The following is a 21,112-nucleotide window of genomic DNA, read 5'->3' on the forward strand; positions in this document are numbered from 1 at the left end:
TTGAAATAATAATTGAGGCTTTATAGCTGTTGAGACCACCAAGGGAGAGAATGTAGAATGGGACAGTGCAGGGCCCATGACAAAGCTCAGGGTAACACCCTGCAGTTAGTGTGGTAGCTAGGATGTAGGACATGACTAATGATATAGGAAAAGATTTATAGAAAGGGAGGAGGTTGTTGGTAGTGTCAGATGCTGCAGAGATGTCAAGAAGGATGAGAAAATTAGCATTAGCACTAAAAAGCAGTCTTAACAAGTAGTAGGAAATAAGCTGGATTGCAAGGAGTTAAGAAATGAGCGAGAAGCGAGGTTGAGTATAGATGCCTTTTCCTAGGAGATTGAAAGAGAGAAGAGGGGAAAGAAAGGAGAGGGGAAAGCAGGGTCAAGTGAAGATGTGTGTGCATGTGTGTAATTTTAAAATTAAATTCAAATGAAATTAAATAGGATTATCAGAATATGTTTTCTGATGTCCAAATTTTCTCCCGTTACTGTTTACATTTGATAGACTTTTACATCACATTTTTCTTGTTAAAATGCTTTATTTTTTTTTTCTCAAGCATCATTAAATGTGGGGTAAATTGCATCTTGAACAGTCATCTTTTGTATTACACATAGTTACAGTTATTCCTTTCTCTGAAAGGGTTTAAGTTTGGTCTGTGGCTAAATCAAAATTTACCCTTATTGAAATATTTGAATGAGATCCAGGCAGAATACTTTTTAAAATAGGAGATTTTTTAAAGGTATTATCTTACATGAACAAAATTGACCTTATTAGTCAATTTTCAGTAGGGATTATCACATAAAAATTTTTCCTAATAGTGTCAGACTTCATTTTTCCATCTATATTTTTTTAAAGTACAAATTTTTTCAGTCAGCAAAAATCTTTTTCTCACCCACTCTTATTCCCCGCCCCCCCAATTAAGAATGAAAGAAAAAAAAAAGCTGTTAACAAACAATGTAGTTAAGTGAAACAAATTTCTGCGCTGCCCATGTCCAAAAAAAAATACCTGACTCATTTTCTATTGAGTCCTTTCACCCTTTTGTTAGGAGGTAGGTAGCATGTTTCATCATTAATCCTCTGGAATCATGATTAGTTATTACAGTAAGAGTTCCTAATTCTTTCAAAGTTTATATCTTTATAACATAGCTGCCATTTTATCATTTTCCTAGTTCTCTCTGTGTGTCAATTCCTAAAAGGTTTCCTTGGTTTCTCTTAAGCCATCCTTTTTATAATTTCTTGCAGAATAGTAGTATCTTATAGTATATATATACTGTAACTTGTTTAGCTGTTCTCCCATTTCTGAGCACCTCTTCAGATTCCCATTCTTTTGCCACCTCAAAAAAAGATATGTTTTCTTGTGTATTCTTAGTTAGAATTTGTTTTGCTTAGAATTCCCTTAACCTCTTCTCCCACAAATTCCTCATTCTTCCCTCTTATTTCCCTATTGAAAGAAATATTATTTCTGTACCCAGCTCGGTGAGTGTATATTCTTTCCCCCTTTGACCAGTTCAGAAGAGACAGAGGGTCAGTTGCTAGCTGCTCCCCTTATTCCCTCCTTTTTTTTTGAGTAGATATCTGCTTGTGTACTCTGCTTATGTGAGGTCATTTTCCTCAGCCTTCCTGTCTCTTCTCTCCTACTGCATTCTTCTTTCCTACTCGTTCTATTCTTCTTTTAACGTCATCAGGGAAATAAAAAAATTATGTCACACCTGCTATGTGCCAGGCACCATGCCAGGTGCTTTTATTTGATCCTCACAACAATGATGCAAGGTAAGTGTGATTATTAGCTTCATTTTACAGATGAGCAAACTTGGGCAAACAGAGGTTAAGTGACTTCCCCATCAGCACCTTTTGCTTAGAGTATTACAGTAGCCTTCTAAATATTCTCCCTGCCTCAAATCTCTCTGCTCTAGTCTGTTTTTCACATGGCTGCCAAAGTGCTCTGGCCATCTCACCTTCCCACTTACCACCAGACACCCACTCTTTCCTTTGTATAGAGACTTTGATGATTCTGAAAAGTCTTCTACCATCAAGTCTTTCCTAATCTTCTGAATTGGTAACCATACCTAAAACTTTTGGAGCTCATCTCATTTCACACTTTGATTTGTAATTCTCTAATGTATATCATGTAATATTTTATATTTTACCTATTTGTATTAGTATCTGATCTTCCTATAGATTGCTTGGTCCTTAAGGGTAAGTATTATATCTTATTCACTTTGTATTTCCCCTAGTGTGTAGTATAATGCTCTGAATAGAATAGGCCCTTCAAAAAAATACTTATTCAGGTAGGTGATGTAGTAGATGAGTGCTAGATAGAAAGACCCAAGTTCAAACCCTGTCTTAGACATTTATTAGCTGTGTTACCTGGAAGAGTCACTCAACCTCTCTCAGCCTCAGTTTTCCTCATCTGTATAATGGGAATAAAAATAGCAACTGGCTTACAAATTGTGATTATAAAATGATGAAATATTTGTAAAATGCTTTTCAAACTTTATAACACCATATGAGTGCTAGCTGTTATTAAATAAATATACTTTTGTGTATGAGTAGGTTAGTTGTAGAGTAGTTAGTATAATGGTGCTTCAAATACTTTGAGCCATTGGACATAGGTCTATATTGTCCCTGAATTATAGGGGGAATAGATTGTATCCTCCAAGCTTTAGAAATCAGGGAGCTCATTTGCCTTAACCTGGAATTGAACTTATATGTAATGCATTACTTTTCATGAAACTTTTCCAATAGAGAAAATTGCGGAGGATAGACCTAACCTTGAAGACTTGTTAGTTTTGTCAGCCTTGTGTTGTATCCTTCTGTACTATTAGGATCTTGAAAGTTGGAAGTTTCTTGGGATGCCACATAAGCCTCCCTAGTTGGTTTGTGACCTTTCTATCTACGAAGGCATAATTATCTTGTGCTCAGGTGATAGAAATCTTACTTGTCAGGAGGGATTCTCACATAAATTTCCCAAGGAATGCATCAGATTTCCCCTGGAACTCCCTTTACCTCTCATAAACTTAAAAAGCCCTCCTGTATTTTCTTTGATGAGAAGAGAAAGGACATTAGAATACACTAAGAAACTTTTTGTCTCCTTTGATGCATTTCCAGAGTGCTATGTAGCATCTAAAGGAAACTTCTGTAAACATCTTTTTACAAGGGATAAGAACTTCTTTTCTCAGTAAATATTATGGCCCATTCAGGGACAAATCAATTACAGTGTCAGATTTAGAGGTATTTCCTTTTCAAAATCATGATGGCCTCCTTTTGACTAAGTATTGCTGCTACTTCTTTCCTTCTATTTTTTTAACCCCAACACTTGAATAGCGTACTGTTTTTAAACCTCTTGATAGCTTGATTTTGATATGACAATCCTTTAGTGGCTATTCTAAGCTTGACCTTTCTCATTGACTCCTGGTAGGCCAGTTACATAGTCATCTATATGGTAATAGATTCCAGGGATGAATTTTTCCATCTTTGGAGGAATTAGGGTTAGGGTAGAATTGGATATTAGGGTTAGACCTCTAACCCTAACCCATTACTTATGATGAAGGATTTAACCCTGAATCTCTATTGCCTTTGCAGCTGTTACTGATTCCTTCCTTCTTCCCCACTTGAGAGCCCTAAACTAGGTACCTTTTTAGACACTTGCTTCCATATGTGAGCTTGAAGATGGTGGGATAACCACATTAATTCTGTGGCTATTTCTAGTAGACAACTGTGGATGGGGGTGTGAATACTTCTCATGTAGTGTGCTCTGAATACCTTACAAAGCACTTAAAGGTTTGTATAGCTTTTTCTTCATAATTATCCTGTGACATAGATATTGTAAATATTTCTATTTTACAGCTTTAGGACAGTTATGGTCTGAATAGTTGAGTCATTTGCTAATGGTCATATAGCTGGAAAGTATAGCAGATGTGAAATTCAAACCCTGATCTTTTGATTCCAAATTACATATACCGAATTACCTATAACTCCAGAACACCACCTTTTGTAATAGCTGCCAAAGGCAATAAATATATTTTGAGATAAACCAGTATGTCTCCATATCTTAATAGCATAGTGAGAAAAGGTGCATTAATTGGATCTATCTGGAAGAAGCAACAATTTAAATTCAAAGCTAGAGGGCAGTAAAACCCAAATTAGCAGGTCAAAATAGTTGAGCTCTTGAGCAAAAAGTTACTGGTTTGTCATTCCAGGGAGCAGGGTGCACTCATGGACTTTTGAGAGAGGGTGTGTGTGTGTGTGTGTGTGTGTGTGTGTGTGTGTGTTGTGTGTGTGAGAGAGAGAGAGACAGAGACAGAGACAGAGAGAAACAGAGGGGGGCGGGGAGAGAGAGAGAGAGAGAGAGCGAGCAAGCGCTGTGTTTTATTCCTCCCATTCTTGATCAAAAAAGTTAACAGCCTGAGTACAAGTTGGAGGTAGGCTTAGACAATAGTACTCTAAAAGATTGGGAAGTTTTAATGAACTGCATGCAAGTTTGGTATGAAGAGAGAGGTGTAATGGTCAGAACAAGGCCAAGACAGAGCATATCTAGAAAGTAATTTTCTGTTCTAAGGAACCAGTGTAACAAGAGGATTGGAGAGCTTCCCATTCTAGTACTGGTTACTGGTTGAAGGAACTGAGGACGTTTACCCAGGAGAAGAAAAAACTGGGTGGTGGGGGCAGGAATAGTAGCTATCATCATGGATTTGAAAGGCAGTCATATGCAATCAAGAGTAGACTTGTTCTGCTTGGTTCCAGATTGTAGAACTGGAATAGTTCTAACCTTTGGAAGTTGTGGAGAAGCATATGTTGGTTTGTTGTAAGAAAATTTTTTCTAATAATTAGAGATCAAAAAATAGAATGGGTTGCCTTGGAAATGTAGTTCATTCTTCTTCACTAAGTGGCTTCATGTAGTGGCTAGTTGACTACTCGTTGGATATGTTGCCAGGAGAGTTTCTGTTCAGATATATTTGGACTACAGAAGCCTTTGAGGTTTTGAGATCTTCAGGATGAGCCTTAGCTATGGTGAGCTCCTACTTCTAGTGACTCCTGGTAAGTGACAGATAATGACTTCACAGTGACAGAATGACCCTAGCTCACCCAGGATGGCCTGCTAGCACAGGATCTTTGATCTGCTTTCCTAAAGGAAAGGCAACTTTAAGGGAGTCAACAATCTTACTTTAATTACAGATAAATAAAAATACAAGCAGAGAAATTCAACAAATTCAACAACAAAAAATAAAAGCACAGAGATTCAACAGACAGGGCTCCAACTGTCTGAACAAAGTAATTATACATACACCACCAGATTGGGGGAGCACCAACATCTGAGTAGTAGGGGGGCATTTAACAAACAGCTACTCAGAGTCTCGTCCAGTGAATCAAAAGGTCCTTCTCCTGAGTGAACCCCCAAAGCAAAATCTCACCTCAGAATATATATATACACTTTTGGCTAATAGACTCAGAGCCAGCAGTCATCACAATGCTCCCGACTCAGTGCCTAATTAGCTTAGTACCAAAAAGTGTGAAAGCCTTCCTACAAGAAAGCCTCCCAGTGAACAAGCCTCTCTCTAAGCAAGCTCCTCCTTAGGCAAGTTCCTCCCCCAATGAACTCTTTGTGACTCAGGATGTATCACAGCTGTGAGCTGAGCCAGGGCTCAAAGCAGGAAGACATCTGTGATTGAAATACCTGTATATCTTTAGACCTGGGAACACAGCCCCTGTTCCAGGAAAAAAGGGGACAAATGGTCATATGGGCTTATCAATGGAAGAGGAAGATCTTATATTCCATTTACCTTACACTTGCCTGATATTATAATTAGTTTCAGAACTTTGAATAGAGCTTGTCTTCTGATTTTAGGTATAATATGCTTTCTCTAGCTCCATACCTCAATAAATATCTAACCTCAGATCAATTTTATGTCTTGTTTCTTTATATTTGTTTTTCCTTTTGTTCTGTTTTTCTCATGTTTCTGTCTTCACATTCTTGTCTCCATATTTATCTTGTATCTCCATAACTTCAAACTTTTTGTATTATTCTTAGTGCAAGGAGCACTTAGGATATTCATTAACTTTGACAGTGTCTACCCCTTGTCCCTAGCATAGATCCTTATTTTCTTTCATTACTACCATGATTCCATCCACACTTGATACCCCGAATAATTAGTAACATCACATCAGCAGCCCATTCTGTTTTTTTGACTTTTTAGAAAACTAGCTCTAGCTTGGTTTAATAAGAACAATAAGCAAATTCCACTGTATGTTGTTGGAGAAAGAAATAGCATGATTTGACAATGACTTGATGTGTACTGATATACAAAAATGAATAAAAGATATACTTGGAGTCCCTTTCTTCACATGTCAGAGACATGGTGGGGAACCAGAATTTTGAAGAAATGGTAAAGGACAGCTCTGACTTTGCCAAATTGCATTCGAATGTACCCATTTTCAAAGCAAGTTTGCCCTAAGGGGATAATCAAACTAAATGTGGGTTTTCATAGCTCAAAGAATACACAAATAAGCAAATAGCCAGAAACCTATTCCTTTGGAGCTACTTAAAGATTACTAAATTACAGAGCCCTTTGATTATAACTTTTCCATATATCCTATGAGATACTCTGAGAACTTATTTTAACTTAAGTATTTTAAAATATACATAATTTTATTAGTATGAATACTTCCTTTACCTCCAGATCTACTTCTCCTTTAGTAGATGGTCTTATGAGTTACTATAGCCAAAAAAATTCATCACCTGGTATCTAATCTAATCATGAAGCTTTTCACACTTAGCTAGGCTATTCCCTCGAAGACAAACACAAAGTTGGCCACCAGGCCTATAATCAAAATCCTTAACATCTTGGTAAGATCTGCTGTAGCTTGTGGTTTACTTGTATAGCCCTTGAGAATCATAAGTTATCCCCTGCCATGATGAAGTATCTGAATAGGGTGTCAGTGGAGGTGATCTGGGCTACGCTTATCTCTGGTCGGATACAGTTGTTTACGCTTAGAATCAGAATGAAATGAAATACTTGTAGACCACACTGTTTTTAGAAGAAACTTTTTTTTATTTTTTTGAGGAGGAGGGAAGGCAGGGCAATTGGGGTTAAGTGATTTGCCCAAGGTCACACAGCTAGTAAGTGTGTCAAGTGTCTGAGGCCAGTTGAACTCAGGTCCTCCTGACTCCAGGGCTGGTGCTGTACTCATCGTGCCGCCTAGCTGCCCCGAAACTTATTTTAGAAACTTACTCAACAATGGCATGGGAAGGATATTCTTCATTTACAAAGCTTTACTTCAGTTGGGCACAGCTACCCTGGCCTCATTTGCCATGATAGCATACCTGGCCAGAAGGATATGTTGACTTGCATTGCAGTGGAAGTCACATACAAGGATTTTATGCCTTAAGTGACTGGGAAGGCACAAACCTTAGTCCGTTGGAGCAATTAAGTTTTGAGGACATTTTCTTTCCCTTTTTAAGGGAAAAAACACTAGCCTCAATATCAAGGACCTTCCAGTCTTACTGCCATAGGTCCAACAAGGAGTTTTCCTTAAACAGTTCAGGTACATAAAAAAATGATCTTATTGCATGATATTCTTTCAAAGCTTTGTCTTCTAACTACTGATATAGGCCAGAAATTTGGGTCCCATTGAATTTGAAAAATGCATACAGGCCAAGAAAGAGAATAGGGAGAAGGGAAGGAAATAAGCATTTATCAAGTATCTACTTTGAGACACTGCACTAACAACTTTACAGATATTATTGCATGTCATCCTCAAAACAAGTCTGTGAGGTAGATGTTCCCCATTTTAAAGTTGAGGAAACTGAGACATACAGAGGTTTAAGTGACCTGCCCAACGTCACATACCTAGTAAACATCTGAGGCCAGATTTGAGTTCAGGTCTTCCTGACTGCAAGTCTGGTGCTCCATCCAAGAAGGTAGTAATAAATATTGAAATCGAGTGTAAATTGTTTTTTAACCTTTCCAGAGTGGGGGTGGAGGGAGGGGAATAATATAAGAAATTAGCAGTCTTAAATCTAGTGAGGAAGGGATATCTATTCCTGCAAAACTAATTCAACCTTCTCCCTCTTCCCCCCACCAGTTTAGGTTTCTAATTTGGTTATAAAGAATTCTTAAATTCTTGAGTCAGGTAGTAAAAAACATTTAAAGCAACATGTAAAATTAAAACTCTATTTGTTCTCATTGAATAAATATAATTTATGTCTTTTTAAGAGTCATAAAAAAGTAATCATTAATTAGAAAGTAAAAAGGAAAGTGTCATTCATATACTGAATGCATACATGAATGAGAACCCTAAACAATGCATATATCCATAATCTGGGGACAAGATAAGGAAATATCTTTGTCTGAAATTATAGCTCATAAGAATTAACGTAAAGTAGATGAGATTAGCCATATGTAGAAGCTGCTGATGAGACTTAAGATTAGTAGGATACTTTGGGGTTATGTCATGTCTTTGTTATGGAGTCTAAAATGTCTAAAACAATTACCTAATGACTAATTGTAACATATACAAAGTTACATTATTATTGGATTTAAAGCTGGAAGGTAACTTAGAGATCATCTATTGCAACTCCCTCATTTTACAGCTGCTGAGACTTGAGGCCAAGAGAGTATCTTCTGTGTTTAAGATTAGGTACTTTGCATTTTTATTTCTTTGGCACATCTCAGCTATGAGTAATGAACCTTCCTTAGGCTATTTAAGTTGTTGTCGTTACTATTACTATTATTTTTAAGGAACACTTTGTAATTTTTTTTCTTTTGTAAATTTCTTTTTTAGTTTTAGTTTACAACATTCAGTTCTACAGGTTTTTGGGTTCCAAATTTTTCTCTCCCTCCCCACCCCCCAAGATGGCATGTAATCCAGTGTAGCTTCTACATATACCTTCACATTGAACTTATTTACATAATAGTCCAGTTGTAAAGAAGAATTATAACCAGTGGAATTAATCATGAGAAAGGGGAAATGAAACCAAATAAGGGGGAAAAAAAGAGAGCAAATAGTTTGCATAATCTGCATTCAGATTCCATAATTCTTTCTCTGGATGTGCATAGCCTTTTCAATCATGAGTCTTTTGGAGCCATCTTTGACCCTTGTATTGATGAGAGGAGTCAAGTCTATCAAATTTAGGCCTTATAGATACTGTGAGAACACTTTGTAATTGAATCTATACAACTATTGAATGTGCTTTGGTGTACTTTGAAATATTTTATGCATTTTGTAGTTATTTTAACTACAAAACTATTTTAACTATTATTGCCTCTTAGATTTTCTTATATTGGAATGCTATTGGTTTTTGTGAGCTTATCGTGTAGTCTGCAACTTTAATGAAAATATTATCTTCATTTGTTTGCTGATTCCCAAGGACTTTCTAAGGAAACCATCAATAAATGATGATAGTTTTGTCTCTCCTTTACCTGTATTTATGCCTTTAGTTTCTTTTTCATCTCAATACTATCTCTAGTATTTCCAGAACTATATCAGACAATACAAGGGAGAGGGGGCATCACTGATTTATTCCTGTTTTGTGGGGGAGAGTTTCTAGTGTATTTTCCCCTTTTTATATTATTGCTACTTGTTTTAGATACATATTTTTGTCATATTAAAAAAAGATCCCTTTATGCTGATACTTTATATGGTTCTTAGCAAAAATTCATTTTCTATTTTGTCAAAGGCCTTTTCTGTCTTTATTGAGATAATCATAGTTTTAGATGTTTTTGTTTTTAATATGATTGATTATGCTGATTATTTTTTTAATGTTGAACCATTCTTGTATCCCTGGTATAAATCCAACTTGATTATAATGAATGGTTTCTTGGATAAATTGCTGTAATCTGACAAGATTTTATTTTTTTAAAAAATTTTAATCAAGCTGATTAGGTGGGCTGCCACTCTCAGTACACAGTGAATTCTAGTGAGTCTCAGTTACCTCCAGGGTCATTTACAGTGTATATATTTTGTATATACATAGTTATTTGCATATTGTTTCCTCCATTAAAATGTGACCACCTTAAGAGCAGAGGACTGACTACATATTTGCCTTTCTTTATATCCTTCGGGTTGGGGTAGCAAGATATTGCAATGGATAGAGTGCTGGGCCTGGAGTCAGGAAAACCTGAGTTCAGATCGACCTCATCAGACACTTACTAACTACGTAAATCTGGGCAAGTCACCTAACCCCTATTTGTGTCAGTTTTCTCATCTGTAAGACGGAGATAATAGCACCTACCTTTCCGGGTTGTTGTGAGAATCAAATGAGATAATGATTATAAAGTCCTTAGCATAGCATTGGCACATAGTAAGAGCTATGTAAATGTTAGCTCATATTACTACTACTACTGTGCATAGAATGCACTAATAAATGTTTGTTGATTGAAAAAATGTTCATCCACAAAATATTTTGTGGCTAATATCTAATTTTTTGTGACATTCTCATTTGTTTCAGTTGCCTTTGCTGTTGGTCTCAAATAAATAGACTTCAAAGGTTAAAGTCCTCTCTGGAAAACATCTTTTCTCCATTCCTCAGGAGTGTTTCAATTGACGTGAACTGTTCTGCATGCTCATTATGAACAAAGAAGTCTCCTTGGTATGTATTACAAGTCTCTATTTTGAAGAGCCTTCTCTCTATTTTATAGTGGGAAAATTATTGATCCCTTCATGACCATTATACCAACCAATCAATCATAAATAAACAAACAAATTTTTCTTAGCCAAGAAATTTGGAATGCATTAGGAATAGAATAGCCATTTTCCTCAAATAGGGATACAACAATAAATTACTTTTATAAAGACTTGATGAAACTACATTTTTTTATTCCTGAAATTGAAACTATCCTGGAGAATTTGGGACACATGCTCAAAGTAATTATAAAATAGCTGCAAAATGTCTGATTTCATGGTTAGGATTTATGGAGAAGTATATAAGGTTACTGTACGCATTTTAATGTAAAAATGGGCTCAAAGAAAATATGGTAATATACTTTGTGAAAGAATGCTGTATTTAGAGTCAGAGGTCCAGAGTTTGACTTCTCCTGAGCCTTATCACTTACTACCTGCATGACCTTGAGCAAGTCACTTAACCTCTGAGTTTGTTTCATTATCAGGAAGACAAATGAATTTGATTTAGATGCCTTCTGAGATTTCGTCCAGCCATAAATCTGTGATCCTATTATCTCTTATTAAGTGAATGAAAATTGTGAATAAGCGAAGACATCATATATCTAGCAAACTTGATAATAATTTTGAAAACAGTAGTTAAGGAAAGTTGGAGTTAGTGAGTCCAAATGCTCCTTTACATCTATGACATTCTGACTTAGGTTCAGTTACCTATTATGTGCATAATGTTGAACTTAAGGTATTATGGAGACTGAAGGAATAGAAGAGATGGTCCTTACCCTCCTGGAGTTTATAATCTAATTGAAGAAAGAGACTCAAAACACACCAAAAAATATACTAAGTTAATCTAATACAGGCTAAATAGATGATTTCTGATGGGACAGAATATATATATATATATATATATATATGTGTGTGTGTGTGTGTGTGTGTGTGTGTGTGTGTGTGTATGGTAATTAGAATCAGATGGAGTTAATCATGGGAATCTTCTGGAAGTGTAAAACAACTTTAAAGGAATATGTATATTCTTAAGGAAGGTAGGTCATGTGTGGGTCAAAGCCATTTGTGTGTGGGTTTACATGTTATTTCTTCTGATAAAATATAAGCCCCTTGGTGGTAGAGAGTTTGCCTTTGTTTCCCCAGGACCTAACACAATGCTTGTACATAATCATTAGCACTTAATAAATGTTTATTGATTTCAGATGCAAGCAGATCAGCTTGGTTAAGGTTCACAGTCTGTATTTAGAAGAAAAAATGGGCTTGGTAATATTGAGGGTATGGTGGAAAGCCTTGACAGAAGAGCTAGAGTTGCAAAAAAAAATTTTAGAAATCCAGTTCTACCTGCCTAGCAATTGACTCTTCCATTCTCATTGATTTTTAGAACAAAACAAGCTTTTAGATTGAGGGTCGTGGTTATATTTTGGTGTGATTTGCTAATTAATTTACATTATTTAGTATCTGCTGGATAAAAGATATATGAAAGATTTTAAGGTAACAGTATTGGTTTTTTATTTGATAGGCAAATGAGTTAACTAGTCACTGTGATTATTAAAATGGACATTGAGGGCTTCATTAAAATGAAACATGTTGAATCAAGAAGAAATCTTAACAGAATTTCGATGGTCTAACTATATCTGCATCAAAAACAACAGTAACAAATATTCAAGCAATGTGTTCTAGAAATTGTATAATGGATTGGCAATTAGTAGATTGTAGTCTTATTCTTTGATCTATCCTCTGCTTCACTATCTCTTCATATCTGCTTTTCAAACTTTAAAATGGTTTTAATTCTTGCCACTTTTTGCCCTCCACAAAGATAATTGAATTAATGTGTGTAAAAATTTTTAGGCCTTGTTACATTTATTGTTGAGGTAAAATAAGCAGGTAGACATAAGCAAAAAAATCTTTTCAGGGAAGCATGTGACATGTAAAGTACTTAAACTTCTTAGACAAAAGATATATGAAGTTCTGAAAGTGATATTTTTAATTAATGCTAACACATCAGCCAAGGCTCTTCAGTTTGGAGGCAAAATTTATAATGTGAAACAAACAGATCTTTGACTTAGTCATTGGTGTTTTTGTCATGCATTTCAAAATAACTGATTATATTAATACATATCAGATTTATTTGGCCCAGTATTAGAGGCATGGTAACTTCTATTTGGTTTGTAACTAGAGTGAGTATTCACACTGGACTGTTTGGAATAAAATTTTACTTTCATTTTCTGTTTAGAGAATTGTGTTATATGCATTATATAAGAAATTAGTAATAGAAATAATAAGGGCTATTTAATACAAAATACATTCATCTTAAATGTCTTGAGAATTATTCCTCCACTTTTTTATGGAAGTAAATAAACCGTAAAAATTGTGTTTGATGCATATGTAATTAAAAGGGGAGTAGAAGCCTTTTCTGATCCCCCAAATTGCTAGTCTCCCCCATACACATACATCTTCTCCTCCCCACCCCCACTACACTGTATCCATTTTGCATAAACCTATACGTGTTTTCCTAGGCTACACTGTCAACTCCTTGAGAATGAGAACCGCTTCACATGGGTCTGTAACCCCCAGTGGGTGCTTAATAAATTATTATTGAATTGACAGGTCAGGGCTTTAAAAATAAATGTGTGTGTGTGTGTGTGTGTGTGTGTGTGTGTGTGTGTGTGTGTGTATACTTGTGGCAGTTTAGTAATAAAAATTATGAATTATACAATGATATATAATGATTCTTATTCTTTCCCTCTTACTACCTTTCCCCCACTGCTACATTAAATATGTATATTGATTTTTAAAATTCAATGTTTTGTCTTTTTTTAAACCATTTTTTAGAACCTGAATCTCAATCAGACTTTTTGTTGCTATAAGTTCATTTTTGTATCACAGAATGTTGGCAGTAGGGTCATGCTTGTCTGAGTCAAACTGATGAATATTTACATGACATGAAGACTTTGCTTATAATAGCTATGATTTAAGTTTATACAAAAGGAGTTTAAACTCCTCTGCATCTCCATTTTTATAGTGGATCATTTTGTATTTATATGTCTATTATTTTGCTGTTTTTGTCACCTTACAAGCCTAAAAATCAATTACAACATATTTTTTTTAATGTGTGCATTCATTTATACTGTACTACAAAATAAAATTAGAAAATATATGAAGATTTGAAGGTTGAAAGAAGGCCTACTTTTTTTTTTTTTTACAGGTCTAAGAGCTTTTTAGAATTGAAGGTCATTTTATATGTCAGGTAGATGAGGTGTTTTTGTACATTATCTATTTCCTTTGCTGCTTTTCCTTCTGATCTTGATTTGGCTGTCAGTCATTTTATTGCTCATAAGCATCTGAACCAGAAAGTGGGGGAGGGAGAACAGGTAAAATTCAAATCATTTAGTTTTCCTATGCTTTAATAGTTCTTAACTGTGAGGCTTAATAGGGGAGGTTAAAGTATTTGCTAATGAAAAGTTTTGTTCTAGCCTGTGAAATTCATTTGACCATGCCTTTTCCCTTTACATAAGAGCAAATAGTTGAACATGGCTTGTAATTGTGAGATTTAGAATCTGCAAGTAGCAAATAGTGTTTTTTTTCCTTCATTTACCAACATCGATTGCTTGTTTCGAATGGGTATTTTAAGTATATGAGAACTTAATCTACCTCGTCACAGTGGTTTTTTAATTAAAGAAATTGAAAGCATTGCTTTTGGAGGCTGACTGCTGAATTCAACCTGATATGCAAGTGTTTTTAAAATGTAATTATGGTAGTAACGTCTTTGTCAGGTGCAGCAGGTATCAACCCACAAGAATCAATGGCTGAGGCAATATGTGTTTAATTATCGGTCAGGTGGTAAGAGATTCAAGTAAAAGAGTTAGTCCAGAACCTTTTGGTAGCAGCATGTATTATAGAGAGAACATATTGAATTTATTACAAACAACTAAGTGCACTTAGGATGAAAAAGTAAATCCTCAAAACAGGATGCTTTTCATCTGTTTGTTTTTTAGCATAAAACCAGACTATTTTAATTGGATACCTCTGTGGTAAGAAGTTATTGTTTCTTTTTAAGTCATGAAAGTATTTGTAACTTTCTCCTATTTTTCCTTCTGAACTTACTGTCAATAGCAATCAGTTTTGCACCCACTCTTTCACAGCTTGGTATTGCTAGTTATTTATCTGTAAAGTAAGGATAGTGCTATCGGCCCTACTTGTCTTGAACATGTCATTGTGAGGATTAAAGGATATAGTTTATGTAAAGTTCTTTGTAAACTGTTGTTCTATATATAAATGTCTGATCTGATTATCATATATATGTTTATATATTTGTATTTACACATACACACATGGTATTTTATCTCTCCGCTGAGATGATAAGCTCTCTGATGGTTTTCTATTTTATTTTATCTTCCCCCACAGTTCTTTGGAAATGTGCAAGTAATAAATCATTATTTATTTGCTTTTTGGCGGGGAGGGCTTTAGGTTTTCTTTGGTTTTAGTAGTCAGAGCAGTGGCAATTGTCTACAGTATAAATTCTATAAAGAACTATTTAGTAGAAAATGCCTATCACCTATGGTATTAAATTCTTTGAGAGAGCAAATTTAGTGAACTTTTCAACTTTAGGTTTTTTGTTTTAAATTAAACTTTTTCTCCATTACCCCATTACCTCCCAATGTTTAATAATACCACCTACCTTTGGAATTTTAATTAATTTAATTTTATTAAGCAAAGAATTACATATTTCAGCACTAAACTTGGAAATAAATGTGTAAATATTTACACTCACTAGACTTGGCAAAGAATCTTGCCACAAGTCTTTGAAGAAATTAGTACAAGATAATTGCCATCTTTTATAAAGAAAAATACTGATTGTTTAAAATTTGTTAATAATTGATGAGAGAAATAAGAGCAACAGATGAAATTAATGATTTCATACATGCATTTGGGAGATTTTACAAATAAATACAAAATTTTTCATCTTTATTTGGTTCAAAAAAATTAAGATTTATATAAACACATTTCCAATATTGCTTTATAATCAGGATATACTAAAACTGTTCTTGGCTGGTGGCTGAAGTTTTCCTAAATCTAAATATCTTCAGTATTTGGAACCTATGTGTGGCTCTCTTTAGAAAAAAAAATGTTTAATGACTACTTCGTTTTTGTTGTAGACATGTAGAACGTATTGGTCATCTTTTTTATAAAGTCTTTGGCTAAATATGCCTGAGATATTATGAAACCATAATGTATTATTTCCAATATGTAGATGACAGACATGGACCTGACACTTATTTTACTTTTCAGGCATTATTTTTGTAATTAGGCTATTATTTTTCCCTGGGATTATTATTATGTCTTCCTCTACTACTTTTGCAAATGTAGCTCTGATAATATTATTGCCCTCTTTTTGAGTCCTACTTTGTCTAATAAGCACCCATTTTATCAGGTTCGACTCTCTGGGTTTCAAAGCTCTTTCACAAGATAGTTCACTTCCCTAATCTCTTCTTGTATGTTCACTTTTTTGAGGCAGAATTGCTCAAAAGATCCCTTAGGCATTAGTCTCATGTTCCCTTTTAAGCTTTTTATGAAGGCAAAATGGGATCCCTTTCTCTGACTTCCTGTTGAATTGTTGTTTGTCCATCCCTGAAATAAATAATTTTTAATATAATAGCCTCCATTCAAACTTTTATTCCTCCATCTTCCTTTCTCAAATAGTCATGACAGAATTTGTCAGGCAATTCATTTTAATCCTTCCCAAAATATATATATATATTTGCAACTCAGATTAAAATTCATGACTTAAACACATGTTAGCAGTGTGACTTTGGTCAAGTCACTAACCTCATTTGACCTTATTTTCCTAATTTGTAAAATGAAAAGATTTGGCCATTGTTAAGGCCATTTCCAAAATTCTATAAAATTCTAAAGCAAAATTTTTTTCTAAAAAAATTTTTTATGTAACCATGCTACATAGTCTTTACAATTCAGGTAAATGTAGACAAATTCGAAGACAGCACATAGAATTTATATTCAAGTAATGATGTCTTATTTTGGTTGGGGTGGGCTGTTTCTTGAGGAAACAACAAAGTTAATCATGTGTTGATTTAATAGAACTTTGAAAATTTTAAAGTTAGAAAAGATATATATTAGCTTAATATTTGTTCATTGAAATCCATTCATGGTAAGTTTTTGTGAAGAGAAATAAAGATTTAAACAATCATGGCAACACCATGTCACATTTATGTAGAGCTTTGAGATTTACAAAGTACTTTCCCCTTTTGGAAGTTGATAGCAAAACAAATTGTGAATGTTCTAGAAACCTAAAAGAAATATATACTTTGAATTTGAAACTACTGATTTGGTCTAATCCCTTCATTTGATGGATGGAAGTTACCTGTAACTGAATTCTAATAGGCTAATTGCTTTGCCAGTGGTGACATACCTACTTGGTGGCAGAACCAAGGTTAAAAGTCCTGACTTCCAGTCCCTTGCAGTGCTCTACTTAACCTATGTTGTCTATCTGTTAGGTTAGTTAGCTATTTACTGAAGCTAGGTTATGGATACATTTTTTAATTTAGTAAAAAATAAAGCATTTCTAATTCGAGAAGTTGATCATAAACATTTGGTGAGTATTTTTGCTAAAATATATTCTCTATTTTGTATTTTTCCCCCTTCAACAAGCACATATCCTAAGACTTCTTTAATAAAGAGGGTATATGTTCTTGAATTTTCAACTTAATAGTTTTAAAAATGTAATTTTTTTTGTTTGACAGTGATAAAATAGGTTTAGTCAGGAAAACATGAGAAATTTAAAATGCCAAATTATGCTATTAACTTAGTGTTTACATTCACTTTTATTCATAGAGTGGAAAATCATTCAATTTAATTGAACAAACCCTTATTAAGCAGCAATTATGGGTAAAGTCCTGTGGTAGATATGGGGATCTGCCAATTGAAAAAACAGCGATTTCTCTTTATCCTCCATAGTAACCCATAGAAATTTGAGAGTTCCAGAAGGTCAAGAAGTTCAAGTACTTTGTAGATGGTGTTAACACATTGATTTCTCATTCTTCCTGATTGCATTCTGAGACTCTGTCTCCTGTGGGAAGGAGAGGAACCATATCTCTCTTTTGTATGTTATCTTATTTTAAAAATTTAAATACAGTAAAATAGAAGGCTTTTTTATTTTAGAAAAAAAAAGTGATTTTTAAATATCATTGTTTCTTTTGGCCTTAAAATATGCCTTTCTTTTTGCGTAAAAATGGATAGAACTGGTGGCTACCTATGTCTAGCCTTCTAGGGTAGCAGCACTTTGATATACTCATGAGCTGTTGTTATGTATGTTTTTGTTTTATGCTTTGCAGATTCACAAACTTTTCCCAGTTTATTCAGGAGTGATTAAGCTCTGGGGAATTTTTTTAAAATTTATTTATTATATTTAGTTTTCAGCATTGACTTTCACAAGAGTTTGAATTACAAATTTTCTCCCCATTTCTACCCTCCCCCCCACTCCAAGATGGCATATATTCTGGTTGCCCTGTTCCCCAGTGAGCCCTCCCTTCTGTCACCCCACTCCTCTCCCATCCCCTTTTTCCCTTCCTTTCTTGTAGGGCAAAGTAAATTTCTACGCCCCATTGCCTGTGTATCTTATTTTCTAGTTGCATGCAAAAACTTTTTTTTTGTTTTTGTTTTTGAGCATCTCTTTTTAAAACTTAAAACAAATTCTCTCCCCTCTTCCCTTCCCAACCCACCCTCCCTAAGAAGGCAAGCAATTCAATCTAGGCCACATGCCTATCATTTTGTAAAACGCTTCCACAATACTCATGTTGTGAAAGACTAACTATATTTTGCTCCTTCCTAACCTATCCCCCTTTATCCAATTTTCTCCCTTGACCCTGTCCCTTTTTGAAAGTGTTTGTTTTTGATTACCTCCTCCCTCATTTGCCCTCCCTTCTATCATCCACCCTCCCCCCCCCTTTTTTTTTTATCTTTTTCCTCCTTCTTTCCTGTGGGGTAAGATACACAATTGAGTATGTATGGTATTCCCTCCTCAGGTCAAATCTGATGAAGCTCTGGGGAATTTATTTGCTTTCAGGGGAGACAGAAATATGTGCAAGTATACATAAAAATATATTAAACAGAAGATAATATAGGAGGAAGGCGGTTGGAGAGGTTGAAATTGGTTAATTTTTTTGGTGGCAGGTGCTTCTCTAGCTGACCTTTAAAGGAAAATAGATATTGTTTAAGAGGCATCTGTGAGAATGGGAAGTACGTTCCTTATTAAATCTCCACAGTTTTTCATTATATGTATCTTAAAATTGGGATGATTCTAGGACCATTTCTTTAGGTTAATATCTTAATAATTCTTTAGGTTAATATAATATTTAGGTTAGTAATTAATATGATGTTAGTATCATCTCATACTTTAAAGTACAATTTCTTCTTGGTGATTTTATGTCTAGCTCCACTTACTTATATATGGGACCAGTACTTAATCTATTCTATATATAAACTAAGTAGCAGCTAACATTCACTGGTAACTGATTTATGTTCAGACTTTTTTTTTTTTTGGTAGCTGTGTTGCAGTGGATTGTGGTAGGTATAAAAAGATTCATGTCAGCATCCCTTCTCTTAAGGATCTTACAGTATAGTAGGAGAGGCAAGACATTCACCAAAATAACAATAATACAAAGCAGTATTTAATGCTGTAAGAATGATTAAAAATTGCTACAGTAATTTTGAGAAGGGAGAAAGTTGTCTTGGACAAAGGAATCAACTGGTATTCATGAAGCTACAGTTTTTTTTTTTTGTTATTTCACCCTATTGTAGTTTTGTCAGGTAGTCTCAAGGGCTTAAGTCTCTGAGTTTCTAGTTAACCATTACTGCCAGAGATGTAGCAACTAAGTCCCATGAGGCAGTACCCTGGAAAGTCTAAAGTTAAAGACCTTGATTATTATGTAAATTAAGGGAAATTAGAAAGATTGTGGGCTTATCTTCCCTAAAATGAATCAAGTGGTAGAATCTGAAAGGCTCAGGATTCAGCCTTGATAATTGAAAAAAGAGTGTCTTATACACTTCTCTGTGTAGTTCAAACAGCTATTTCAACCATAGGGAAATCTTGGTTTGCTTTATGCAAAACTAAATTGTTGTGGGTCATAAGTACAGTTGCTATGGAAATGATTAAATTACCTCCTTGGTAGTTTAAACAATAGACTTAGATTTGCCATTGACCTTGTGATAACTCATTTTAATGTGTTATGGTTCAGTGAGATGGGAAAAGGGTGTTGGGTATGGGTTAATTCTATTAAATATTGATCATGATATGTGAGACCTGGAAAGGACATCAGCAGCCATATAGTCCAGCGTGTACACAGGGGATCCCTCCATACCATACTTGGAAAATGATCATCCAGCCTCTGCTTGAAGACCTCCAAGGAGAGGGAGCTTGTCATCTTTAGGGGCAACTCATTCCACTTGGAAACAGCTCTACTTATTAGGAAATTTGTCTTGATGTCTGTCAACTAGCATTTGTTAAGTGCTTGCTATGTGCTAAGCACTGGGCATACAAAGAAAGACGAAAGACTTTTCCTGCTCTTCAGTTCAAAAATTAATGAGAGAAATAACATGTAAACAACAATATATCAAGATATATGCATGATGAATTAGAGGTAATCTCAGAGGGAAGACACTAAGATTAAGGAGGTCTGGGAAGGACTTGGCAAAAGATGGGACTTTAGCTCTGACTTAAAGGAAATTAGGGAAGCTAGGAGGCAGAGTTAAAGAGAGAGAGTATTATAGGCATGGGGGAAAGCCCTTTACAGGAACGGCAAGGAGGCCTGTGCCACTTGATCAAAGACTATGTGGAGAGGAGGAGTAAGGTATAATAAAACTAGTAAGGTAGGAAGAAGCTATGAATGCTAGATTATGAAGGACTTTAGAAGCTAATAGAGGATTTTATAATTTAAGTTGGAGGTAACAGGGAGCCACTGGATTTTACTGAATCAAACTTAAATTTGCTGCTGCCTCTCTGCAACTTTTGCCCATCGTTCCTGGGTTTGCTTTTTATGGCCAAACAGAATAGATCTATTTGCTCTTCCATAGTATAACCTTTCAACTCATAATTAGTTTCTTGAATGGGAGGTCCTGGCTGCCACAATCCTGAATGGAAATGGTCACGTACCTCATTATGCCCCTTTTGTAAGGGGAAAAGTTAAGGAAGTTGCCACAAGAGTGATATTTACTTATTTTAAAAGTTGTCTCTGTTTAAATGAAAGTTTTAAAAAACAGTACAAACTATAAATGTTATTATAATCATATAAGCCAAGCTTTCTTTGTCATTGGAAAGAGGGATGAGGGAACAAGGTGTAGGGGTGGATTTTGATGGAAACCTGCGTCATGTCCTTGGGTCTCCTGGTGCAACCTTGCTGCCACTAGTGTGGGAGGGAGTGGAGGGTGCTGAGTGAGTTCAGGGTCAATGAGCATCAATTTCTGGTTTTTTGAGTTTGTTTTTTA

The 21,112-nt window shown here is 35.0% G+C and overlaps 1 protein-coding gene across 6 annotated transcripts in view; it reads left to right on the top strand.

Moving 5' to 3' along the window:
- The window catches only part of NCOA1 (nuclear receptor coactivator 1), a 228,768-nt gene that overhangs the window by 73,690 nt on the left and 133,966 nt on the right, over positions 1 to 21,112 (top strand). For all 6 annotated transcript variants that reach the window (XM_036748133.1, XM_036748131.1, XM_036748134.1 and 3 more), the window contains one exon: positions 10,446 to 10,586. The gene's annotated coding sequence lies outside the window, so the exon portion shown is untranslated. The remainder of the gene's footprint in view (positions 1 to 10,445; positions 10,587 to 21,112) is intronic.

This window comes from Trichosurus vulpecula, chromosome 3 (assembly GCF_011100635.1).
Source record: "Trichosurus vulpecula isolate mTriVul1 chromosome 3, mTriVul1.pri, whole genome shotgun sequence".
Classification (NCBI taxonomy): domain Eukaryota; kingdom Metazoa; phylum Chordata; class Mammalia; order Diprotodontia; family Phalangeridae; genus Trichosurus; species Trichosurus vulpecula.